This window comes from Heterodontus francisci, chromosome 30 (genome assembly GCF_036365525.1).
Source record: "Heterodontus francisci isolate sHetFra1 chromosome 30, sHetFra1.hap1, whole genome shotgun sequence".
NCBI classification, from domain to species: domain Eukaryota; kingdom Metazoa; phylum Chordata; class Chondrichthyes; order Heterodontiformes; family Heterodontidae; genus Heterodontus; species Heterodontus francisci.
The window spans coordinates 59748895-59767559 of NC_090400.1; the positions used below are offsets into that span (position 1 = coordinate 59748895).

The window sequence follows — 18665 nt, forward strand, 5'->3', positions numbered from 1 at the left end:
AAAAGTCGGGGCCAACAAGATAGCCACCCCACTAGAAATAGGGCTGAGGTGACTCATGTAGACCCCACCCTGCCACTCCAGGAGCCAGGTGGCTTCGTCTCCCGGAACGGTGTGGGTTTCCTTCAGAAAGCTCACCGCGTATCTCCCTTCCCTGAGGACTGAGAGATTGTGAAATCTGAGGTGAGCCCCCCTGCTGCCGTTGATGTTGAGGCTGGCTATGGTTATCTTCATGTCAAAGGTACTTAAAACCCGTCACCAACACCTCACTGTGAGGAGGGAGTGGAAGTGCACCTGGCCCTCCACTCCCCCAGCAACCCATTGAAGAACACATTAAAACGGCGCCTCTCAACCAGTTTCACTCCCGTACCCTTGCCCGCTTTCTTGAGGGCGGCAGTGATGGACTGGATGATCAGCGCCAGACTCGTCCAATGACCGAGGGCCAGCTCAACTTTTTCGCGGCAACCCCTGCAAGCCGGGAGGAAATCCCGGATTTCTGCCGTGGGGATGAGAGGAGACTCGGTGGGAGGCACGAGGGACTACACCACCTCACTGGCGATGGGATCAAGGTCGTCCTCCGTGCCCCATACCGAGTCCCCATCCTCCTCTGGGTCGTCACCGCCAGCGGCCGACACACCCACCACACACTTTGGGGTGGACGCCCCAGCAGCGCCAGCTTGTCCCGCCTCCGTCACGATCCCACCCCCAGGATCGATGGCGGAGGAGTCCTCTCTGGGTTCTAGGATGGAACTGGAGCCTGTGGGCAACAGCGGTTCAGGACCCCCCTCCACCTCTGTCCCCAGGCCAATGACTGGTCCAGGGGAGACGGGAGTTCCCGACTCCGGAAATCCAGCCGGAGCCGAGACCGGAGGCGGAGAGAAGAGGCCATCTCTCGCTCCGCCAGCACCCACAGACCCAGCAGATAGGACAACATTTTCAATTATAATCAGGTCGGGTGTCTCCTGGTTGTGAGTGGATTCTGACTGGAATGGCCGACCCTTCTGGGCCTCCCCCTCCCCTCCATTCAGGGCACCCGACCCAGTGGCAGAATGGGCAGCGTCCCCAGGCTTCCCCACCACAAGCAGGGCTCCACTGGCTTCCCCTGGAGAGGTCACATGTACAGGTGTCTCCCCCTCCCCTTCATCCTGAGGGGTAGGGAGCTCCTGCTCAGGCTTTACAGCCTTGATGTTGGTGGTGGTGGCAGGGGGATCCTGGGGACCCGAAAGAGGAGACAGCTCCCCTCCAACAGATGGACCCTGCACCTCAGGGCCCCTTGTTACCTCAGTGGAGGGGTGCCTTCTTGTCTTTTTCCCACTAGGGTGCGGAGGCTCAGAGACCTCCATGTCATCAGAGGCCTCCGCATCCTCCTTTTTGTTCTTTTTAGTCACCCTAGGCCTGAGCCCAGCCCTGGGACAGGTGGATTCCGTGGGAACGGGCCTTGGGCTGAGCTCAGGCTCGGGTTGTGTCAATGTGTCCAGGGGACACGCCTCTCGCTGTCTATTTTTGCTCCGCGCCTTCCTTCCACCCAGACGGGTACTCTCCTACCCGCTGGAGACTGTGAAAAATCACAGACTGAGCAGCGTCTGTACAATGTGTGGGGGGGTGGGAGGAGGTGCAGCGGCGCCACCCTGGGCCGTCGAGGTGGAGTTGGCGGCCGGGAGGTTGGGGCAGTTCTTACGAACATGCCCCACCCCCTTGCAGGCACGGCACCGCGCCCTGTCCAATGTCAGAAGATGCAATCGGTCATCCCCTGGAACTCCACATTAAATTGGCCTTCCGAGTCCTCCTCCCGCGCCAGCTGCATAAATAGCTGGCGGTGGAAGGAGTAAACATGCCAGAGGCTGTTTTCCTGAAGACCGAGCGGGATTGGGGTAATCCCCGACCTCACCCCCACCAGATGGTGTAGGTGGGGGAGGAGGAGCTCACTGGGAATGAAGGGTGGGACGTTGGATAACATTATCCACTGCACAGAGGCCCCCAGAGGGTCCACCGGCAGGAAGGTCCCCCCCACAGTGATCCATTTACTCAGGGCCAGGGACACGGCCTGCTCGGTCTTCAGAAAAAGCACAGCCTTCCCATACATCTTTGAGGCTGCAACAATGGCCGAGGGGCCGACAACCTCGGCCATTGCCTTCATGCAGGCCTCAATGGACATGTTGGGGTGGGGATAGCTCTTCACCCCATGGCTGGATGTTATCAATTTAAAGGGTGACGGGGCCGCGTGGGCAGCCACAGAGGCTGCAGCTGCATAGGTAGTAGATGGCCCCGCCACCTGTGATGAAGGGCTTGCCATGAGTCTAAGAGCTAACCCACCCCAAATTGTAAGCTTGTAATTCAAAAGAACTTGAAAGATTCACAAACAAACAAACAAACAGGTTAGGGGAGAGTCTGAGGGAACAGAGGAGAGGGTGAGGGATGACTTGCTCTCAGGAGGTGGTGCACACAGCACACTTAAAACAGTAAAATAAAAGCAAAATACTGCGGATGCTGGAAATCTGAAATAAAAACAAGAAATGCTGAAACCACTCAGCAGGTCTGGCAGCATCAGTGGAAAGAGAAGCAGAGTTAACGTTTCGGGTCAGTGACCCTTCTTCGGAACTGACAAATATTAGAAAAGTCACAGGTTATAAGCAAGTGAGGTGGGGGTGGGGCAAGAGATAACAAAGGAGAAGGTGCAGATTGGACCAGGCCACATAGCTGACCAAAAGGTCACGGAGCAAAGGCAAACAATATGTTAATGGTGTGGTGAAAGACAAAGCATTAGTACAGATTAGCTGTTAATATACTGAATATTGAACAGCAGCAAGTGCAAACGTGAAAAAAACAGTGGGTAAGCAAACTGAACAAACTAAGATGAAATGAAATAAATGCAAAAAAAAAATTGTAAAAAATGTAAAAAAGAATGTAAAAAAAAGGAACAAAAAAATGGCTAAAAATGAAAGTAAAATGGGGGACTGTCATGCTCTGAAATGATTGAACTCAATGTTCAGTCCGGCAGGCTGTAGTGTGCCTAATCGGTAGATGAGATGCTGTTCTTCGAGCTTGCGTTGATGTTCACTGGAACACTGCAGCAATCCCAGGACAGAGATGTGAGCATGAGAGCAGGGGGGAGTGTTGAAATGGCAAGCAACCGGAAGCTCAGGGTCCTGCTTGCGGACTGAGCGGAGATGTTCCGCAAAGCGGTCACCCAGTCTGCGCTTGGTCTCCCCAATGTAGAGGAGACACTTAAAACAGTCTCTGCCAGCACACTCGGTCTTCTGGTTGGGGGAGGCGGCTTCACCTGGGTCAGCTGAAGCTGCCCAGGCACTATTTATCCCTTTCCGTCTATTTAGCCAGGCAGCTTCAGCTGACCCAGGCCGGGCAATTGGGGTGGGGAGGGAGCTTCCTTGTAACCTTAGAGCAACTGCACAGCTCCCTGCTGAATTGTATAGCCCCCACCCCTTGTTCTTCTAGCCTCTCCCAACAGTCCAAATAAATATAAGTCTGGTGCTTGACACCCACCTCGAAATACAGCCTTATTCCAAAGTCTTTCCTCTGCAACAAAAGTTGTTGAAAGGTTTTTGCAGTTCTCTCCTCAGTTCTCCCTCTCCAGCAGCACCTCCAACAACTGACTGCCGCACTGTCAGCTGCACCTCGTTCAGTCACACAGCACTCAGGATTCCCAATCACAAGAGCAGCCAATCCCCGTTTTTTTTTAACAGGTTTTCGTATTTTATTTTAGAAGCTGAAGGATGGAATTTGGGGCAAAACCCAAAAATTCTGAGGACTTAGAACACAAGCTGCTAAAACTGATTCCTGCTCCAGCTTTAAAAGTTCAAAAACAGAAACATTCAGTTCAGAAAGATCCCAACTGTCCTGATGTCTGAAGCCACTGATCACTTGTCTGGATTGTTCATCTAAATCCATTAAAACATGAATACTTCATTCAGACTTGAATTTTCCTCTTATGTATGGGATACGGTCAAATACTACTCTCCAATCTGGAGCGTATACTAGTGCTGCACAACTAACAGCTCCCCATGATGACACTGTTGGAATCCAGTTTTTTATCAGCTGGACGTATCTGGGTCCCAAGAATTTCTACAACATCTCGGCGCCCACTCCCTGACCGCAGCTCCAGACCTGCAAAAGCCCCCGTTTTTTTTTTTCTTTTTTTACATCGAGGGGGCCTTTATTCCTCAGGCCCCCTTTATATACACGCTTATATTTTTAAAATAACTTTATTAAAAACAGAAATAAACAAAAACTCAAATTAAAATGCCATTCTCGGCGTCGACGATGCACTCCAGTCCCTGCGGTGCCCACCGGTCGCGGAAGGCCTCAAGCGTACCAGCGGACACTGCACGCTCCTTCTCCAGGGACACCCGGGCGCGAACGTAACCGCGGAAGAGGGGCAGGCAATCGGGGAGGACGGAACCCCCGACGGCCCGCAACCTGGACCTGTGAATTGCCACCTTGGCCAGGCCCAGGAGCAGACCGACGAGGAGATCCTCCTCCCGGCCCAAGCCCCTCCGCACCGGGTGCCCAAAGATCAGGAGCGTGGGACTGAAGTGCAGCCAGAATTTGAGGAGCAGCCCCTTCAGATACTCAAAGAGGGGCTGCAACCTCGCACACTCCGTGTAAACGTGAAACACGGACTCGTCCAGGCCGCAGAAAGTACAGGAGGCCTGGGAGTCCGTGAACCTACTTAAAAGTCTATTGCACGGGACTGCTCTGTGCAGCACCCTCCACCCCAGGTCCCCGATGTAAAGGGGGAAGACTCCCGCGTAGAGAGACCTCCATCGGGGTTTCCCCTCGCCACCAGATGGCAACGCAGACCGCCAGGGCGTGTCCGGCCGGCTGACGAGGGCGAGGAAGTGGAAAGTGTGCAGGAGCAGCCCGTACAGCAAACCCCTCCGCGCCGATTGGAATGGCACGGAGGGCATTTCCGAGAGGCGGCTCGGGTTGTGCGGGACCGGCTCCCGAGGAGGGTTTCGGGGCCTGGGTCCGATGAGCAGTTCCAGCCGAGCGGGGGTCAGCTCGGCCGGGATCGCTCCGCACTCCCGAGCCCCCTCGCCACCCGCAGTGAGGGGTGTCCCGGGGGTTTCGGCTACTCCTCCGCCCGCCGGACCGTATGTAACCCCGTTTTTTTTTTTTCTTTTTTTTTTCCCCAGTACTGTACCTGTCCTGGGAGTGTTTGATGGGGACAGTGTAGAGGGAGCTTTACTCTGTATCTAACCCTGTACTGTACCTGTCCTGGGAGTGTTTGATGGGGACAGTGTAGAGGGAGCTTTACTCTGTATCTAACCCCGTACTGTACCTGTCCTGGGAGTGTTTGATGGTGACAGTGTAGAGGGAGCTTTACTCTGTATCTAACCCCGTACTGTACCTGTCCTGGGAGTGTTTGATGGGACAGTGTAGAGGGAGCTTTACTCTGTATCTAACCCCTGTGCTGTACCTGTCCTGGGAGTGTTTGATGGGACAGTGTAGAGGGAGCTTTACTCTGTATCTAACCCCTGTGCTGTACCTGTCCTGGGAGTGTTTGATGGGACAGTGTAGAGGGAGCTTTACTCTGTATCTAACCCCTGTGCTGTACCTGTCCTGGGAGTGTTTGATGGGGACAGTGTAGTGGGAGTTTAACTCTGCGAAGTTGGACTATGGCTGGATAGGTATCTAGGAATGTTGGAGTGTGGTTTTTACTGAGGATAGAGGTCAGTGTAGAACTGAGCCACAGTCCCGGAGTATTGGAGCTCTAATCCCCAGTCTCTGTTGAGTTACCAGAAATGAGAGTGTGCAGTTGGAGAGTAAAAGAAAACATAGAATGCTACAATACATAAGGAGGCCAACTGACCATCATGTCTGTCCAGCTCATGAAAGAACTATCCAGTTAGCTCTTTCCCCGTAACCCTGCAATCTTCTCTTTTATTTATCTGAATCCCTTTTGGAAGTTATTATTGAATCCGCTTCCACCATCCTTTCAAGGCAGTGCATTCCACATCACAGCAACACTCACTGTCTAATATTTTCCTCATCTTGCCTTTGGTTCTTTTGCCAATGAGCAGAAATCTGTGTCTTCTTGTTATGCACACTTCTGTCACTGTAAACAGTTTCTCCTTATTTACTTTATCAAAACTCTTCACAGTAATGGCAACAATCTTAGAATTATGTATTTGCTGGAAAGTAAACAAAATTTCTAATTTGTTGGAAATGAAGCATTTCCACTTTAGTAGTGAGTGGGGCGACATTTATCAGTGTGCTGCTGTCAAATGGGTCTTCAGGTCAGATTATCACTGCCAGAATTTTCAATACAAACTAAATTTTTGCAAAACTTTATTTCAGAAACTCAATATTTTAATTACTTAGTGGTGCTAAAATAACAAGGGATACTGTTGTTTCAGAATAAATACAGTCCATAAGGATTAGATAGACATATATAAATAAAGCAGGGAACTTAATATCCCTGCTACAACATGAAAGTTATCAAATAAAACTGATTGTAATCAGCCTCAGCAAATCTGGGCTTTGGAGGAGAAACCTCCACCAGGATTGCTACTGCACATCAGCACCCAGTCAGTCACAGTGGAACGTCCGAGTATGGGTACCATATGAGGCCAGGGTGAGTTTCAGCTGTGATGTCCTGCAGTGTCCCCCAGTGAGAGTCAGCACCTTCAGGAACTGTCCCCCAGTGAGAGTCAGCACCTTCAGGAACTGCCCCCCAGTGAGAGTCAGCACCTTCAGGAACTGTCCCCCAGTGAGAGTCAGCAACTTCAGGAACTGTATCCCAGTGAGAGTCAGCACCTTCAGGATCTGTCCCCCAGTGAGAGTCAGCACCTTCAGGAACTGTATCCCAGTGAGAGTCAGCACCTTCAGGAACTGTCCCCCAGTGAGAGTCAGCACCTTCAGGAACTGTATCCCAGTGAGAGTCAGCACCTTCAGGAACTGTTCCCCAGTGAAAGTCAGCAACTTCAGGAACTGTCCCCCAGTGAGAGTCAGCAACTTCAGGAACTGTATCCCAGTGAGAGTCAACACCTTCAGGAACTGTCCCCCAGTGAGAGTCAGCACCTTCAGGAACTGTCCCCCAGTGAGAGTCAGCAACTTCAGAAACTGTATCCCAGTGAGAGTCAGCACCTTCAGGAACTGTCCCCCAGTGAGAGTCAGCAACTTCAGGAACTGTATCCCAGTGAGAGTCAGCACCTTCAGGAACTGTATCCCAGTGAGAGTCAGCAACTTCAGGAACTGTATCCCAGTGAGAGTCAGCACCTTCAGGAACTGTATCCCAGTGAGAGTCAGCACCTTCAGGAACTGTATCCCAGTGAGAGTCAGCAACTTCAGGAACTGTATCCCAGTGAGAGTCAGCACCTTCAGGAACTGTATCCCAGTGAGAGTCAGCACCTTCAGGAACTGTATCCCAGTGAGAGTCAGCACCTTCAGGAACTGTCCCCCAGTGAGAGTCAGCACCTTCCGGAACTAGACCCCAGTGAGAGTCAGCACCTTCAGGAACTGTCCCCCAGTGAGAGTCAGCACCTTCAGGAACTGTATCCCAGTGAGAGTCAGCACCTTCAGGAACTGTATCCCAGTGAGAGTCAGCACCTTCAGGAACTGTCCCCCAGTGAGAGTCAGCACCTTCAGGAACTGTATCCCAGTGAGAGTCAGCAACTTCAGGAACTGTATCCCAGTGAGAGTCAGCAACTTCAGGAACTGTATCCCAGTGAGAGTCAGCACCTTCAGGAACTGTCCCCCAGTGAGAGTCAGCACCTTCAGGAACTGTATCCCAGTGAGAGTCAGCACCTTCAGGAACTGTATCCCAGTGAGAGTCAGCACCTTCAGGAACTGTCCCCCAGTGAGAGTCAGCACCTTCAGGAACTGTAACCAGTGAGAGTCAGCACCTTCAGGAACTGTCCCCCAGTGAAAGTCAGCAACTTCAGGAACTGTCCCCCAGTGAGAGTCAGCAACTTCAGGAACTGTATCCCAGTGAGAGTCAACACCTTCAGGAACTGTCCCCCAGTGAGAGTCAGCACCTTCAGGAACTGTATCCCAGTGAGAGTCAGCACCTTCAGGAACTGTCCCCCAGTGAGAGTCAGCAACTTCAGAAACTGTATCCCAGTGAGAGTCAGCACCTTCAGGAACTGTCCCCCAGTGAGAGTCAGCAACTTCAGGAACTGTATCCCAGTGAGAGTCAGCACCTTCAGGAACTGTATCCCAGTGAGAGTCAGCAACTTCAGGAACTGTATCCCAGTGAGAGTCAGCACCTTCAGGAACTGTATCCCAGTGAGAGTCAGCACCTTCAGGAACTGTATCCCAGTGAGAGTCAGCAACTTCAGGAACTGTATCCCAGTGAGAGTCAGCACCTTCAGGAACTGTATCCCAGTGAGAGTCAGCACCTTCAGGAACTGTCCCCCAGTGAGAGTCAGCACCTTCAGGAACTAGACCCCAGTGAGAGTCAGCACCTTCAGGAACTGTATCCCAGTGAGATCCAGCACCTTCAGGAACTGCACCCCAGTGAGAGTCAGCACCTTCAGGAACTGTTCCCCAGTGAGTGTCAGCACCTTCAGGAACTGAATCCCAGTGAGGGTCAGCACCTTCAGGAACTGTCCCGCAGTGAGAGTCAGCACCTTCAGAAACTGTACCTCAGTGAGAGTCAGCACCTTCAGGAACTGTATCCCAGTGAGAGTCAGCGCCTTCAGGAACTGTATCCCAGTGAGAGTCAGCACCTTCAGGAACTGTATCCCAGTAAGAGTCAGCACCTTCAGGAACTGTATCCCAGTGAGAGTCAGCACCTTCAGGAACTGTATCCCAGTGAGAGTCAGCACCTTCAGTAACTGTCCCCCAGTGAGAGTCAGCACCTTCAGAAACTGCCCCCCAGTGAGAGTCAACACCTTCAGATACTGTCCCCCAGTGAGAGTCAGCACCTTCAGGAACTGTCCCCCAGTGAGAGTCAGCACCTTCAGGAACTGTCCCCCAGTGAGAGTCAGCACCTTCAGGAACTGCCCCCCAGTGAGAGTCAACACCTTCAGGTACTGTCCCCCAGTGAGAGTCAGCACCTTCAGGAACTGTCCCCCAGTGAGAGTCAGCACCTTCAGGAACTGTACCTCAGTGAGAGTCAGCACCTTCAGGAACTGTACCTCAGTGAGAGTCAGCACCTTCAGGAACTGTCCCCCAGTGAGAGTCAGCACCTTCAGGAACTGTATCCCAGTGAGAGTCAGCACCTTCAGGAACTGTCCCCCAGTGAGAGTCAGCACCTTCAGGAACTGTACCCCAGTAAGAGTCAGCACCTTCAGGAACTGTACCTCAGTGAGAGTCGGCACCTTCAGGAATTGTATCCCAGTGAGAGTCAGCACCTTCAGGAACTGTATCCCAGTGAGAGTCAGCACCTTCAGGAACTGTATCCCAGTGAGAGTCAGCACCTTCAGGAACTGTCCCCCTGTGAGAGTCAGCACCTTCAGGAACTGCCCCCCAGTGTGATTCAGCACCTTCAGGAACTGTATCCCAGTGAGAGTCAGCACCTTCAGGAACTCTCCCCCAGTGAGAGTCAGCACCTTCAGGAACTGTACCCCAGTAAGAGTCAGCACCTTCAGGAACTGTACCTCAGTGAGAGTCGGCACCTTCAGGAATTGTATCCCAGTGAGAGTCAGCACCTTCAGGAACTGTATCCCAGTGAGAGTCAGCACCTTCAGGAACTGTCCCCCAGTGAGAGTCAGCACCTTCAGGAACTGTATCCCAGTGAGAGTCAGCACCTTCAGGAACTGTCCCCCAGTGAGAGTCAGCACCTTCAGGAACTGCCCCCCAGTGAGAGTCAGCACCTTCAGGAACTGTATCCCAGTGAGAGTCAGCACCTTCAGGAACTGTCCCCCAGTGAGAGTCAGCACCTTCAGGAACTGTCCCCCAGTGAGAGTCAGCACCTTCAGGAACTGTCCCCCAGTGAGAGTCAGCACCTTCAGGAACTGTCCACCAGTGAGAGTCAGCACCTTTAGGAACTGTATCCCAGTGAGAGTCAGCACCTTCAGGAACTGTCCACCAGTGAGAGTCAGCACATTCAGGAACTGCCCCCCAGTGAGAGTCAGCACCTTCAGGAACTGTATCCCAGTGAGAGTCAGCACATTCAGGAACTGCCCCCCAGTGAGAGTCAGCACCTTCAGGAACTGTATCCCAGTGAGAGTCAGCACCTTCAGGATCTGCCCCCCAGTGAGAGTCAGCACCTTTAGGAACTGTATCCCAGTGAGAGTCAGCACCTTCAGGAACTGTCCCCCAGTGAGAGTCAGCACCTTCAGGAACTGTCCCCCAGTGAGTGTCAGCACCTTCAGGAACTGTCCCCCAGTGAGTGTCAGCACCTTCAGGAAGTGTATCCCAGTTAGAGTCAGCACCTTCAGGAAGTGTATCCCAGTTAGAGTCAGCACCTTCAGGAACTGTCCCCCAGTGAGAGTCAGCACCTTCAGGAAGTGTATCCCAGTTAGAGTCAGCACCTTCAGGAACTGTCCCCCAGTGAGAGTCAGCACCTTCAGGAACTGTACCCCAGTGAGAGTCAGCACCTTCAGGAACTGTATCCCAGTGAGAGTCAGCATCTTCAGGAACTGTCCCCCAGTGAGAGTCAGCACCTTCAGGAACTGTACCCCAGTGAGAGTCAGCACCTTCAGGAACTGTCCCCCAGTGAGAGTCAGCACCTTCAGGAAGTGTCCCGCAGTGAGAGTCAGCACCTTCAGGAACTGTATCCCAGTGAGAGTCAGCACCTTCAGGAACTGTCCCCCGGTGAGAGTCAGCATCTTCAGGAACTGTCCCCCAGTGAGAGTCAGCACCTTCAGGAACTGTCCCCCAGTGAGAGTCAGCACATTCAGGAACTGTCCCCCAGTGAGAGTCAGCACCTTCAGGAACTGTCCCCCAGTGAGAGTCAGCACATTCAGGAACTGCCCCCCAGTGAGAGTCAGCACCTTCAGGAACTGTCCCCCAGTGAGTGTCAGCACCTTCAGGAACTGTATCCCAGTGAGAGTCAGCACATTCAGGAACTGCCCCCCAGTGAGTGTCAGCACCTTCAGGAACTGTCCCCCAGTGAGTGTCAGCACCTTCAGGAACTGTATCCCAGTGAGAGTCAGCACATTCAGGAACTGCCCCCCAGTGAGAGTCAGCACCTTCAGGAACTGTCCCCCAGTGAGTGTCAGCACCTTCAGGAACTGTCCCCCAGTGAGTGTCAGCACCTTCAGGAACTGTATCCCAGTGAGAGTCAGCACATTCAGGAACTGCCCCCCAGTGAGAGTCAGCACCTTCAGGAACTGTCCCCCAGTGAGTGTCAGCACCTTCAGGAACTGTATCCCAGTGAGAGTCAGCACCTTCAGGAACTGTATCCCAGTGAGAGTCAGCACCTTCAGGAACTGTATCCCAGTGAGAGTCAGCACCTTCAGGAAGTGTATCCCAGTGAGTGTCTTCTGCCTCTACTATGTTGGGTGTAAGTATCTGGTGGGTTTGTGAGCTGTTTGAATGTGGCTGGAAGCCACAGCTGGCATCAGATGGAATGAGTTTATGAGGTTCTGAGTTGTGAGCTGTCATAAAAGCTCTCTGTCAGAGATCTATGTTTAGAGTAATAGTTCCTCAGTTTAATTTAACCTTTCTAACTGTGTGAGAGTCAGAGCAGGAGGCTAAACACAGAGCGTGCCAGGAAATCACAAACTTTCATTAGCATTGTGTGGGATCAAAATCCTGCCTGGATCAGGACTGTGTCTGGATTGGGAGTGTGTTCTGAACAGGGGTGTGTCTGGATTGGGACTGTCTCCGCATCGGGATTGTGTCCGGATTTGGACTGTTTCCGGATTGGGTCTGTGTCCAAATTGGGATTGTGTTCTGAACGGGAGTGTGTCCGGATTGGGACTGTGTCCATATCGAGAGTGTGTCCGGATTGGGACTGTGTCCAGATTGGGACTGTGTCCAGCTTGGGATTGTGTTCTGAACGGGAGTGTGTCCGGATTGGGACTGTGTCCAGATTGGGATTGTGTTCTGAACGGGAGTGTGTCTGGATTGGGACTGTCTCCGCATCGAGAGTGAGTCCTGATTGGGACTGTGTCCATATCGAGAGTGTGTCCGGATTGAGACTGTGTCCGGATTGGGACTGTGTCCAGATTGGGACTGTGTCCAGATTGGGATTGTGTTCTGAACGGGAGTGTGTCCGGATTGGGACTGTATCCGCATCGAGAGTGAGTCCTGATTGGGACTATGTCCAGAACGGGAGTGTGTCCGGATTGGGACAGTGTCCAGAATGGGATTGTGTCCGGATTGGGACTGTGTCCGGATTGGGAGTGTGTCCAGATTGGGAGTGTGTCCAGACCGGGAGTGTGTCCGGATTGGGACGGTGTCCAGAACGGGAGTGTGTCCGGATTGGGACTGTGTCCAGAACAGGAGTGTGTCCGGATTGGGAGTGTGTCTAGAATGGGAGTGTGTCTGGATAGGGACTGTGTCCAGATTGGGACTGGGTCCAGAACGGGAGTGTGTCCGGATTGGGACTGTGTCCAGATTGGGAGTGTGTCCGGATTAGGACTGTGTCCAGATTGGGACTGGGTCCAAAACGGGAGTGTGTCCGGATTGGGACTGTGTCCAGATTGGGAGTGTGTCCGGATTCGGACTGTGTCTGGATTGGGAGTGTGTCCAGAACGGGAGAGTGTGCGGATTGGGAGTGTGTCCAGAATGGGAGTGTGTCCGGATTGGGATGGTGTCCAGAATGGGAGTGTGTCCGGATTGGGAGTGTGTCCAGATTGGGACTGTGTCCAGATTGGGACTGTTTCCAGAACGGGAGTGTGTCTGGATTGGGACTGTCTCCGCATCGAGAGTGAGTCCTGATTGGGACTGTGTCCATATCGAGAGTGTGTCCGGATTGAGACTGTGTCCGGATTGGGACTGTGTCCAGATTGGGACTGTGTCCAGATTGGGATTGTGTTCTGAACGGGAGTGTGTCCGGATTGGGACTGTATCCGCATCGAGAGTGAGTCCTGATTGGGACTATGTCCAGAACGGGAGTGTGTCCGGATTGGGACAGTGTCCAGAATGGGATTGTGTCCGGATTGGGACTGTGTCCGGATTGGGAGTGTGTCCAGATTGGGAGTGTGTCCAGACCGGGAGTGTGTCCGGATTGGGACGGTGTCCAGAACGGGAGTGTGTCCGGATTGGGACTGTGTCCAGAACAGGAGTGTGTCCGGATTGGGAGTGTGTCTAGAATGGGAGTGTGTCTGGATAGGGACTGTGTCCAGAACGGGAGTGTGTGCGGATTGGGAGTGTGTCCAGAATGGGAGTGTGTCCGGATTGGGATGGTGTCCAGAACGGGTGTGTGTCCAGAATGTGAGTGTGTCCGGAGTCGGACTGTGTCCAGAACGGGAGTGTGTCTGGATTCGGACTGTGTCCAGAACGGGAGTGTGTCCGGATTGGGACTGTGTCCAGATTGGGACTGTGTCCAGAACGGGAGTGTTTCCGGATTGGGACTGTGTCCAGATTGGGAGTGTGTCCGGATTGGGACTGTGTCCAGATTGGGACTGGGTCCAGAACGGGAGTGTGTCCGGATTGGGACTGTGTCCAGATTGGGAGTGTGTCCGGATTAGGACTGTGTCCAGATTGGGACTGGGTCCAAAACGGGAGTGTGTCCGGATTGGGACTGTGTCCAGATTGGGAGTGTGTCCGGATTCGGACTGTGTCTGGATTGGGAGTGTGTCCAGAACGGGAGAGTGTGCGGATTGGGAGTGTGTCCAGAATGGGAGTGTGTCCGGATTGGGATGGTGTCCAGAACGGGAGTGTGTCCAGATTGGGAGTGTGTCCGGATTGGGACTGTGTCCAGAAAGGGCGTGTCTGGATTGGGACTGTGTCCAGAATGGGAGTGTGTCCGGATTGGGACGGTGTCCAGAATGGGATTGTGTCCGGATTGGGAGTGTGTCCAGAATGGGAGTGTGTCTGGATAGGGACTGTGTCCAGAACGGGAGTGTGTGCGGATTGGGAGTGTGTCCAGAATGGGAGTGTGTCCAGATTGGGGTGGTGTCCAGAACGGGAGGGTGTCCAGAATGGGAGTGTGTCCGGATTCGGACTGTGTCCAGAACGGGAGTGTGTCTGGATTCGGACTGTGTCCAGAACGGGAGTGTGTCCGGATTGGGACTGTGTCCAGAACGGGAGTGTTTCCGGATTGGGACTGTGTCCAGATTGGGAGTGTGTCCGGATTGGGACTGCGTCCAGATTGGATCTGGGTCCAGAACGGGAGTGTGTCCGGATTGGGACTGTGTCCAGATTGGGAGTGTGTCCGGATTAGGACTGTGTCCAGATTGGGACTGGGTCCAGAACGGGAGTGTGTCCGGATTGGGACTGTGTCCAGATTGGGAGTGTGTCCGGATTCGGACTGTGTCTGGATTCGGAGTGTGTCCAGAACAGGAGTGTGTCCGGATTGGGTGTGTGTCCAGAACAGGAGTGTGTCTGGATTGGGACTGTGTCCAGATTGGGAGGGTGTCCGGATTAGGATGGTGTCCAGAACGGGAGTGTGTCCAGATTGGGAGTGTGTCCAGAACGGGAGTGTTTCCGGATTGGGATGGTGTCCAGAACGGGAGTGTGTCCAGATTGGGACTGTGTCCAGAACGGGAGTGTTTCCGGATTGGGAGTGTGTCCGGATTGGGACTGTGTCCAGAACGGGAGTGTGTCCAGATTGGGAGTGTGTCCGGATTGGGACTGTGTCCAGAAAGGGCGTGTCTGGATTGGGACTGTGTCCAGAACGGGAGTGTGTCCAGATTGGGACTGTGTCCAGAACGGGAGTGTGTCCAGATTGGGAGTGTGTCCGGATTGGGACTGTGTCCAGAAAGGGCGTGTCTGGATTGGGACTGTGTCCAGAATGGGAGTGTGTCCTGATTGGGACGGTGTCCAGAATGGGAGTGTGTCCGGATTGGGATGGTGTCCAGAACGGGAGTGTGTCCAGATTGGGAGTGTGTCCGGATTGGGACGGTGTCCAGAATGGGAGGGTGTCCGGATTAGGATGGTGTCCAGAACGGGAGTGTGTCCAGATTGGGAGTGTGTCCGGATTGGGACTGTGTCCAGAATGGGAGTGTGTCCTGATTGGGACGGTGTCCAGAATGGGAGTGTGTCCGGATTGGGATGGTGTCCAGAACGGGAGTGTGTCCAGATTGGGAGTGTGTCCGGATTGGGACTGTGTCCAGAAAGGGCGTGTCTGGATTGGGACTGTGTCCAGAATGGGACTGTGTCTGGATTGGGATGGTGTCCAGAACGGGAGTGTGTCCGGATTGGGACGGTGTCCAGAATGGGATTGTGTCCGGATTGGGAGTGAGTCTAGAATGGGAGTGTGTCTGGATTGGGACTGTGTCCAGAACGGGAGTGTGTGCGGGTTGGGAGTGTGTCCAGATTGGGACTGTGTCCAGAACGGGAGTGTTTCCGGATTGGGACTGTATCCAGATTGGGACTGGGTCCAGATTGGGAGATGTCCGGATTAGGACTGTGTCCAGATTGGGACTGGGTCCAGAATGGGAGTGTGTCCGGATTGGGACTGTGTCCAGATTGGGAGTGTGTCCGGATTGGGACTGTATCCAGATTGGGACTGTGTCCAGAACCGGAGTGTGTCCGGATTGGGACTGTGTCCAGATTGGGAGTGTGTCCGGATTGGGACTGTCCAGATTGGGACTGTGTCCAGAACGGGAGTGTGTCCGGATTGGGATGTGTTCAGAACGGGAGTGTGTCCGGATTGGGACTGTGTCCATAACTGGACTGTGTGCAGAACGGGAGTGTGTCCGGATTGGGACAGTGTCCAGATTGGGACTGTTTCCAGAATGGGAGTGTGTCCGGATTGGGACTGTGTCCAGAATGGGTGTGTCCGGATTGGGACTGTGTCCTGATTGGGACTGTTCCCAGAATGGGAGTGTATCCGGATTGGGAGTGTGTCCGGATTGGGACTGTGTCCAGTTTTGGACTGTTTCCAGAATGGGAGTGTGTCCGGATTGGGACTGTGTCCAGATTGGGACTGTTTCCAGAATGGGAGTGTGTCCGGATTGGGACTGTGTCCAGATTGGGACTGTTTCCAGAATGGGAGTGTGTCCGGATTGGGACTGTGTCCGGATTGGGACTGTGTCCAGATTGGGACTGTTTCCAGAATGGGACTGTGTCCGGATTGGGACTGTGTCCTGATTGGGACTGTTTCCATAATGGGAGTGTGTCCGGATTGGGAGTGTGTCCGGATTGGGACTGTGTCCAGATTGGGACTGTTTCCAGAATGGGAGTGTGTCCGGATTGGGACTGTGTCCAGATTGGGACTGTTTCCAGAATGGGACTGTGTCCGGATTGGGACTGTGTCCAGATTGGGACTGTTTCCAGAATGGGAGTGTGTCCGGATTGGGACTGTGTCCAGATTGGGACTGTTTCCAGAATGGGAGTGTGTCCGGATTGGGACTGTGTCCAGATTGGGACTGTTTCCAGAATGAGAGTGTGTCCAGTTTGGGACTGTGTCCTGATTGGGACTGTGTCCAGTACGGGACTGTGTCCTGATTGGGACTGTTTCCAGAACGGGAGTGTGTCCGGATTGGGACTGTGTCCAGATTGGGAGTGTGTCCAGAATGGGAGTGTGTCCGGATTGGGACTGTGTCCTGATTGGGACTGTTTCCAGAATGGCAGTGTGTCCGGATTGGGACTGTGTCCTGATTGGGACTGTTTCCAGAACGGGAGTGTGTCCGGATTGGGACTGTGTCCTGATTGGGACTGTTTCCAGAATGGCAGTGTGTCCGGATTGGGACTGTGTCCTGATTGGGACTGTTTCCAGAATGGCAGTGTGTCCGGATTGGGACTGTGTCCTGATTGGGACTGTTTCCAGAATGGGACTGTGTCCGGATTGGGACTGTGTCCAGATTGGGACTGTGTCCAGATTGGGAGTGTGTCCGGATTGGGACTGTTTCCAGAATGGGACTGTGTCCGGATTGGGACTGTGTCCGGATTGGGACTGTGTCCAGATTGGGACTGTTTCCAGAATGGGACTGTGTCCAGATTGGGACTGTTTCCAGAATGGGACTGTGTCTGGATTGGGACTGTGTCCTGATTGGGACTGTTTCCAGAATGGGAGTGTGTCCGGATTGGGACTGTGTCCAGATTGGGACTGTTTCCAGAATGGGACTGTGTCCGGATTGGGACTGTGTCCTGATTGGGACTGTTTCCAGAACGGGAGTGTGTCCGGATTGGGACTGTGTCCAGATTGGGACTGTTTCCAGAATGGGAGTGTGTCCGGATTGGGACTGTGTCCTGATTGGGACTGTTTCCAGAACGGGAGTGTGTCCGGATTGGGACTGTGTCCAGATTGGGACTGTTTCCAGAATGGGAGTGTGTCCGGATTGGGACTGTGTCCAGATTGGGACTGTTTCCAGAATGGGACTGTGTCCGGATTGGGACTGTGTCCAGATTGGGACTGTTTCCAGAATGGGACTGTGTCCGGATTGGGACTGTGTCTAGATTGGGACTGTTTCCAGAACGGGAGTGTGTCCGGATTGGGACTGTGTCCAGATTGGGACTGTTTCCAGAATGGGAGTGTGTCCGGATTGGGACTGTGTCTAGATTGGGACTGTTTCCAGAATGGGACTGTGTCCGGATTGGGACTGTGTCCAGAATGGGAGTGTGTCCTGATTGGGACTGTGTCCAGAACGGGAGTGTGTCCGGATTGGGACTGTTTCCAGAATGGGAATGTGTCCGGATTGGGTCTGTGTCCAGTTTGGGACTGTTTCCAGAATGGGAGTGTGTCCTGATTGGGACTGTTTCCAGAATGGGAGTGTGTCCGGATTGGGAATGTGTCCAGATTGGGACTGTTTCCAGAATGGGAATGTGTCCGGATTGGGACTGTGTCCAGTTTGGGACTGTTTCCAGAATGGGAGTGTGTCCTGATTGGGACTGTTTCCAGAATGGGACTGTGTCCGGATTGGGAATGTGTCCAGATTGGGACTGTTTCCAGAATGGGAATGTGTCCGGATTGGGACTGTGTCCTGATTGGGACTGTTTCCAGAATGGGAGTGTGTCCGGATTGGGAGTGTGTCCAGATTGGGACTGTGTCCAGATTGGGAATGTGTCCAGATTGGGACTGTTTCCAGAATGGGAATGTGTCCGGATTGGGACTGTGTCCTGATTGGGACTGTTTCCAGAATGGGAGTGTGTCCGGATTGGGAGTGTGTCCAGATTGGGACTGTGTCCAGATTGGGACTGTTTCCAGAATGGGAGTGTGTCCGGATTGGGACTGTGTCCAGATTGGGACTGTGTCCAGATTGGGACTGTTTCCAGAATGGGAGTGTGTCCGGATTGGGACTGTGTCCAGATTGGGACTGTTTCCAGAATGGGAGTGTGTCCGGATTCGGACTGTGTCCAGATTGGGAGTGTGTCCGGATTGGGACTGTGTCCAGATTGGGACTGTTTCCACAGTTGGAGTGTGTCCGGATTGGGACTGTGTCCAGATTGGGACTGTTTCCAGAATGAGAGTGTGTCCAGTTTGGGACTGTGTCCTGATTGGGACTGTTTCCAGAACGGGAGTGTGTCCGGATTGGGACTGTGTCCGGATTGGGACTGTGTCCTGATTGGGACTGTTTCCAGAATGGGAGTGTGTCCGGATTGGGACTGTGTCCGGATTGGGACTGTGTCCTGATTGGGACTGTTTCCAGAATGGGACTGTGTCCGGATTGGGACTGTGTCCTGATTGGGACTGTTTCCAGAATGGG

The 18665-nt window shown here is 53.3% G+C and overlaps 1 pseudogene; it reads right to left on the minus strand.

Moving 5' to 3' along the window:
- Positions 1-3776: 3776 nt before the first annotated feature.
- On the minus strand, positions 3777-4086 carry LOC137346532 (cytochrome b-c1 complex subunit 10 pseudogene; annotated as a pseudogene).
- Between the last annotated feature and the right edge of the window lie 14579 nt (positions 4087-18665).